Here is a 6,634-nt window from a genome sequence, read left to right on the forward strand (position 1 = left end):
GACCCTTCCTCCTTCTGTCCTTTGCCTCTGCCCTTGGAGCTCCCCCAGAATTGATCTTATTGATTGGGGATAATTTTTCTCTTCTTTGAGCTGTAGTTGCTGCTAGACCCTAGGTTTAGTTTTCCATAGATTTGATCCATTCTTTCTGTCCTTTAGAAATTCCCAAAGATCCCTGGTCAATCTCTCTTATTTCCAGCACTGTTACAAAAATACACACACACACACACCCTGACCCTCTCCTGATGATCTGTGGAATTTGGGGGTGGGAGGTGATAGACCCATGCGCTTAGCCAGCTGTCTTGAGTCAGGTTGTGACAACTACTCTACGTCCCCTGCCCAGTACTGAACAACTGCTGTGCAAGGACAAAGAACGGTTGAGAGAATAAATGCATTTGACCAAGGACAAAAATGTCTCCTCCCAGAGACTAATTTGGCACTGATTTCTGTGTTGGTGGATTGACCTTCAATTAACCACTCACAGCTCTAAGGCACTGTGCACCTGACTGTCCATGTGGGGGTAAAAGAGGGATTGGTTTTCTGGGAAACATTTGCATCTTTAATTTTTCTGTAAATTTAGCATAAAAGATAATGATTCCGTGTTGTTCATGAAGGTCTTGAAAACTCCTACCAGACAGCAACAAGTAAATTGCATGGAGATCAATTTGATGACTTGTGTCCAATGAAAGGATGTGTTGGCCTGCATGTCAGGCACTCAGCTGCTTTTCACATTTCCTTTAGAGATTTGATACCACTGACTTTTAAAGAGATACATGATCGTTAATGGGACAGCATCAAAGGATGCTTAAAAACAAGTATATCCCCGTAACACTTGGCTTAAATTGGCCAAGTTCCACTTGAGATTCACAGAAACGCTCTGGCAATCTGGATTCTGTTTATTGAACCCAAACGGGCCCTGGTCTGCGGTCCCGCGCTGGCTGGCTTGCGCTCCTGCTGACAGGTGCTGCAGATGTGAGCCCTGCCGGGCCTTCCTCGGCAGCCATCTGTCAGCGAGGCCGTCGCTCCTCCAGGCAACAGGCGTGTTGATAAGAATATACACTTTCTGCAGTTGACAGACTTTGCTATTCAAAACACTGTAAAAAAAAAATGGCTATAGGAATTCAATTAGCAACTTCCATTAAGAGATTAGATGAGAAGAACAAAGACAAAGCAAGGGAAAGTCTTCTTAATAAAACCGGAGAAACTGCAGAATATTCATAGCATAACAAAGGAAATGGAGAGTCTGTTCCGTGGATTGTAGGAGGTGACAGATATGTTCTGATGTTTTCTCATGGCCGGGTTTGTCTAGGGCTAGTGAGGCACGGGGTGCAGGGCAGAGCTCTGGTGGAGCCCACAGACTGGCTCCAGCAGGTAGCAGGTGTGGGAGCTGGTAGCGCCACGATGCCTCAGAAATCTGTACGTTTTCACCTGTCGCTGTGTAGTCCCTGGCGTCTGTGGCCAGTTGACTTAGAGCCACATTCAGGGCTGGACCCTAAATGGGCTGATCACTATGGCATGGCCTTGGGCCATCTCTGTGGGTTGGTCACCCAGCTCACAGCTGTGTGTCGGGTCAATGGATGAGAGAGGATCAGCAGACCAGAACAAATCCCTCCCTTCTAAGAAAACAGATTCCTATGACATTTCAGTGGTTATCATTGTCATGCGTGTGTATTGGTGGGACGGTGAAGACGTGCAAGGCTTACACAGGGCCAGGGCAATTGCTGAGCTCACGTTGTTCATACCCCTTAGATGGGCTAACAAAACAAATGCTTGGCTTGAGACCCTACAGTGAAGACCCAAGCATGAACTCCTGTGATCCCTTAAAGCTAATACTCTTCCTAAAGAACGCATAGTAAAGGCAGCTGGAGAAGAAACAGAACAAGCCAAATGGCATTCAGGAAAGCGAGTTTCCACCCGAAATGCTACCAGCCGTTCCTGGCCAGTAGCTACTTTGATCAGAATCATCTCTTTCCCCAGGTCCCTGAGACAGAAGAATGATTTCTGTGGCACAAAGTATCTTTTGATTTTGATCTGATTCAAAGGGCTGATGAACAGATTCAGACGGGAGCCCGTATGCCATTATAGGATAGCAAACAACTAAGCTCATCATTGTCATTTTTAGTTGGCATCAACTCACAGGTAGTAGGAACATCCTGACAGCTACAGGGAGTCTGAAAAAATAAAGATTTATATAAACTCGGGTTTGCATCAAAGCTGATCCGTGCTACAGTGCTGCCAAAGGCGTGTGCATGCACACACACACACACACGTACACACGAGTTATGTCTAGGAAAGTTAAAATGAAATTCTTATGAGATTAACTAGCCTTAGCTTCAAAGCCAAAATTAGGTTAAAAAATACATTAATTAATAACTGAGTCGCAGCCTACAAACTGTGAATCCCAGATATCTCTGTAATAGGTTCTAGTTACTAAAAGGTTAATTGATTTTTTTTTTATGTCTAAGAAAAAATAAGGCTAATTCAAGATAATGAGATAGATGGGTGGATTTAAGGGAGGGGGAAAAAAGCCAGAAAATTGCTGATGGCTTGGCAAAAGAGCCAAAGGAAATTACCCTCGTTGTCTTTTGTTCTTGTGAACTCAAGGCCGTCTCTAGTAGTTGTTAGTGTAAAATGAACTGAATTAGAGAACGTGTGATTTCAGCGGGCTGCTAAGTGTAGCCAGCTCCCTTTATGTGGGTCATAAGTTCTGTTCTCAGGCCTTCATAGGTTGACACAGTGATGGCCCTGACCCCTCCTGGGGGCTGGACGTCCTCTTGGGCTTTCCAGTGCCTCTGGTTCCACCTGCTGGTCCTCCCTGGAAGCCCTTTCTTCATCTTCTCTGAATAAAGTTCCCTTATGACTCATGGTTCATAGTTACACAACCTTTATAACTCATATGGAGAACCACTGGTCTGTATTTCTACCGAAAGATAGGGCTAGAAAGGGCCACTGGCAATGTACATTATTTCCTGACGTTGTTGGTAACAAGCAGCCCCCCTACCCCCAACCACATGGTCTTCTCTCACCATCTGGACCATTACAGGAGTCTGTAAAACATCTCTCTCCCTGAATCTGCTTCTTTAGGCTCAACTTTAGAAATGAACAAATTTCCATCTTTCTTTCACGTACCTGGGAAGCGAAAGGGTTTTCTCTGTCACTTCTGGTGCCCTGGAAAGTCCTTGCTGCCCTTGGGATTTCTCCATCAGCCCGGTTGAGGCCCTTGAGCTTTGAACTACAAGACGATGAAGCCCTTCCAGCTTTGGCTGCAGACAAGAATGCATTCATTCTTCAAATCTTTCTTGCGCACCTACCATATGTCAGGCTCTGTTCTAAGCACTGGAGATATAGCAGAAAAAAAAAAAAAGGAAAAAGAAGAGAAATGCAGGAAAAAAAGGACACAAATGTCTGCCTTCATAGAGCTGACATTATAGTGGAGAGAGATAAACAATAAACAAGTAAAAAACAGTGTTAAGTGTCATGGAGTTCCCATTATAAGGGAAGAAAGACTGGGAATTCCTCTGTGGGGAGAGGGGGTTAAAGTGTGGATCATTGAGTAGGTACCCCCAACTTCCCAATAAGGCAGGAGCCATCTGTGGCGTGTCTACTTTAGGGGACCAGTGAGAAAAATGAATATCAGACAAATCCAATAGCTCCCTCATGGGGGAGGGCCTGTGATTTTTTTTTCGCTCATAAAGAGAAGCTCACAAAGTTAAGACTTAAACCTATAGTCAATTCAAGAAGTGTGAGCAAGGAAATTAAACACCTCCTTAGGTATTTCTTCTGCCTTTTTTTTTTTTTTTTTTAAACAAACATGGAACAGAAAAAAACCTTAGAGTGAAGAAGTGTCCTTTGGCTCCTGATCTTAGAAGTCAGAGGTGGCCAAAGCTATTTAGGGTTGGAGAGGGCTATCTGATCTTTAGGGAACAACCAGCCAGCTTTCCCCAAGATTATCCTTACAGGAACAACACTGTCCCTCCATTCTGCAGTATCTCTTTTAAACTTATGTTTAAAGAGCTATACTTAAATGAAGGCGCTAGATTTTCACCTCCAGGATGCTAACTGGATGCGTACTCTAGTCTTCTGGGAAATGAGTTTGGTCGTCTAAGCTGAGCCTGGTAGACAAAAGTCCTTATCTCCAAACTCCAAGCATAATTCAACCCATCATGGTCGGGCTGGAAGTCTGCTCTCGGGGAAAGAAAGGGAAGGAGCTGGGATGGAAAGTAAATTATTGAAGGAGTTAAATCAATCCTGAATTCAAATCCCAACCATTTAAGTCATAGTACCTTTCTGTCCGGACCACAAAACCGCTTTTCACACCGTGCTTTCCAGCTGCATTCAGAAAGGAGGAAGTCACTTAGAGCCGTTAAGCCTCCAAAAAAATGAGGTCAAAGCTGCAAAGAGGCAGAAGTTTGAGCACCTTAATAAATTTAAATTTTCTTTGAATGCCAGTTTCCTTATCTACCTCTGAATACCTCACATCTTTGCCCTGTGTATATGCTGCGAGCGACAACTGCGACTTTTATCTTTCATACACTCGAAGCTGTCTAAACATGTCAGGGAAGTATCGTGTGCAAAGATTGTGTGTGTTCGAAAGCAAATTCGGTAAGTTTGGAATAACGCGACCAATGTTGTCCCCAAACACTCTAAAAATAAAGTTAGAATTGAGCCAGGAAAGGGGCTTCCGAAGACACGGTCTCTGGTTTACTCGGCTTGGGACTCAGAAAGGAAGGATCCCAGGCAGGGAGCTTTGACGGCTCGGCCCATTGATGAGAGAGAGGCTATGGAGGGCTACTTTGACTTCTGTACATAGTTTGCCTTCCAGGTTTTCAGAAGCAGGCATTTATTTCCCCGCCGCTGGCCTGCAACTACCCCGCTGCTCTCCTCCCCTCCACGTGCCATTTATCAAGTTAGCACTTTGCTCACAATAAAATGGATGACAGTTTCATTACAGAATGGCATCACTTGTCAAACTTTGAATTACTGATCATAAAAATATCTGTTATGCTTTGAAGGATTGTTGGAGGACTTCCATTTTTTATATATATATATATATGTATATATTTATCAGGAGGACTGTTTAGGGCAACATGCAGGAGGGGAGAGCAGAGGCGGGCGGCGGGGGGGTGGGGAGAAGAAATCAAACCCAGCCGAGGAGCCCGGGGTTGGCTGTACCCTCCCCATACCAACAAGCTTCTCTCACAGCTCTAGACAGCAGAAATAAAAGGGAGCTTTTTGGCTCACAGCTATAAAAAAAATTATCATAGTGATGAAGTTCCTCAGCCATCAACAGAGCTGTGATAACGCTGTTTGATGATGATTTTCCCATGAATGTTAAACAGCCGCCACTGCGGAGGGAAAAGGAGCTTATCTGCACCTAATACTGATCTCTAATTCCTGCCCTTCTTGAACCATCCATTTTCTAACAGCATTAACTGGCAAATTTACATCCCATCTTAATGCTGCTAAAGAGGACAGAAGATGAAGAGTAAATGACAGCAGTGTAATGAGGGTGGCTTTTTTCTCCTTTCTCTTTAATGGCTGAAGACTTACACAATTGTCTGTAAGCTTATATAGAGAGCTTACCTGAACCTTTTCCCAGCATGGATTCAACTTACAGGAGCTTTTGTTAACTAAACACACATAAATATTTTTAAGGAGGTTTAATAGTGCGACTTCAACAGAAAGCCAAAGGATGGAAAAAGGGAAAAACAAATTTAAATGTCCCCAGTAATGTAAGTGTCTTAAAGGGCTAATGACTGCCAAACAAACAAACTGGTCAAAATAACGTTCTCTAAGGTCTAAGGTAACCACAGAGCTAAAAAGATTTCGAAGATTAAGGAATAATTAATTAAAACAAGGATTTAGAGCGCGCTACGTCCCATATGCCACGGAGACCCGGGATTTCTCTGATCGTATAACATCCATCAAAATACTACCTGTTCCCTAACAGGGTGTGAAGAGATAGCAGGTAATTTCAATGGTAAGTCTGAATGTAGGGCGCTACAACAGCTAGATGTGGGAAAATCCCATTTGTGCATCCAGATGATAAAAGTAAACCAAATAAAAATCACCATGGACGAGCCATTTAACATCACAGGCTCGAAACCTTGAATTTGTCTTTGACTCTTCCCTCTCTTTCATCCTCTTTATCCAATCCATTACCAATCCTGCACTTCCTTCCTTTGAAACGGCTTTTTTTTTTTTTTTTAATTTACTCCCTTTTCTCTCCCACTGCTCTAACCTATGTTTCTGGCGCCTCTCATTTGAAATATTGTAGATCCCTCTTTTTTTTTTTTCTGCTTCTAGCTTTTGTGGGTCCTTCCACAATACTATTAAAATAATTTTAGTATTTGTACCATGTAATTTGACTCCTTAAAATAAAGAAAGTTAACTATTAGTGCCCCGTGCCCCCCGCCCTGCTACTTGTAGCAATGGTGCTTAAAATGTGGTGGTCTACTATAATAAAAGCACAGGCATACATTTAATGAAAGATGTGTAAGACCTGTGTGTTGAAAACGAAAAAGCATTTTGAAGGGAAATATCAGAGCTAAATAAATGGAGAGATGTGCTGTATTCAAAAGTTTGAACAGAGGCTGACAAGCTTTTTCTGTAAAGAGTCAAATAGTAAATATTGGTG

General features: G+C 43.1%; 1 long non-coding RNA gene across 1 annotated transcript; it reads right to left on the reverse strand.

Moving 5' to 3' along the window:
• Window positions 1-875: 875 nt before the first annotated feature.
• Window positions 876-3,411, reverse strand: LOC141579250 (uncharacterized). The gene is made up of 2 exons (XR_012510406.1): window positions 3,127-3,411; window positions 876-1,091 (listed from the first exon to the last, which is right to left on the reverse strand). It is a non-coding gene; the product is annotated as an uncharacterized LOC141579250 (long non-coding RNA).
• Between the last annotated feature and the right edge of the window lie 3,223 nt (window positions 3,412-6,634).

This window comes from Camelus bactrianus, chromosome 11, assembly GCF_048773025.1.
Source record: "Camelus bactrianus isolate YW-2024 breed Bactrian camel chromosome 11, ASM4877302v1, whole genome shotgun sequence".
NCBI lineage: Eukaryota > Metazoa > Chordata > Mammalia > Artiodactyla > Camelidae > Camelus > Camelus bactrianus.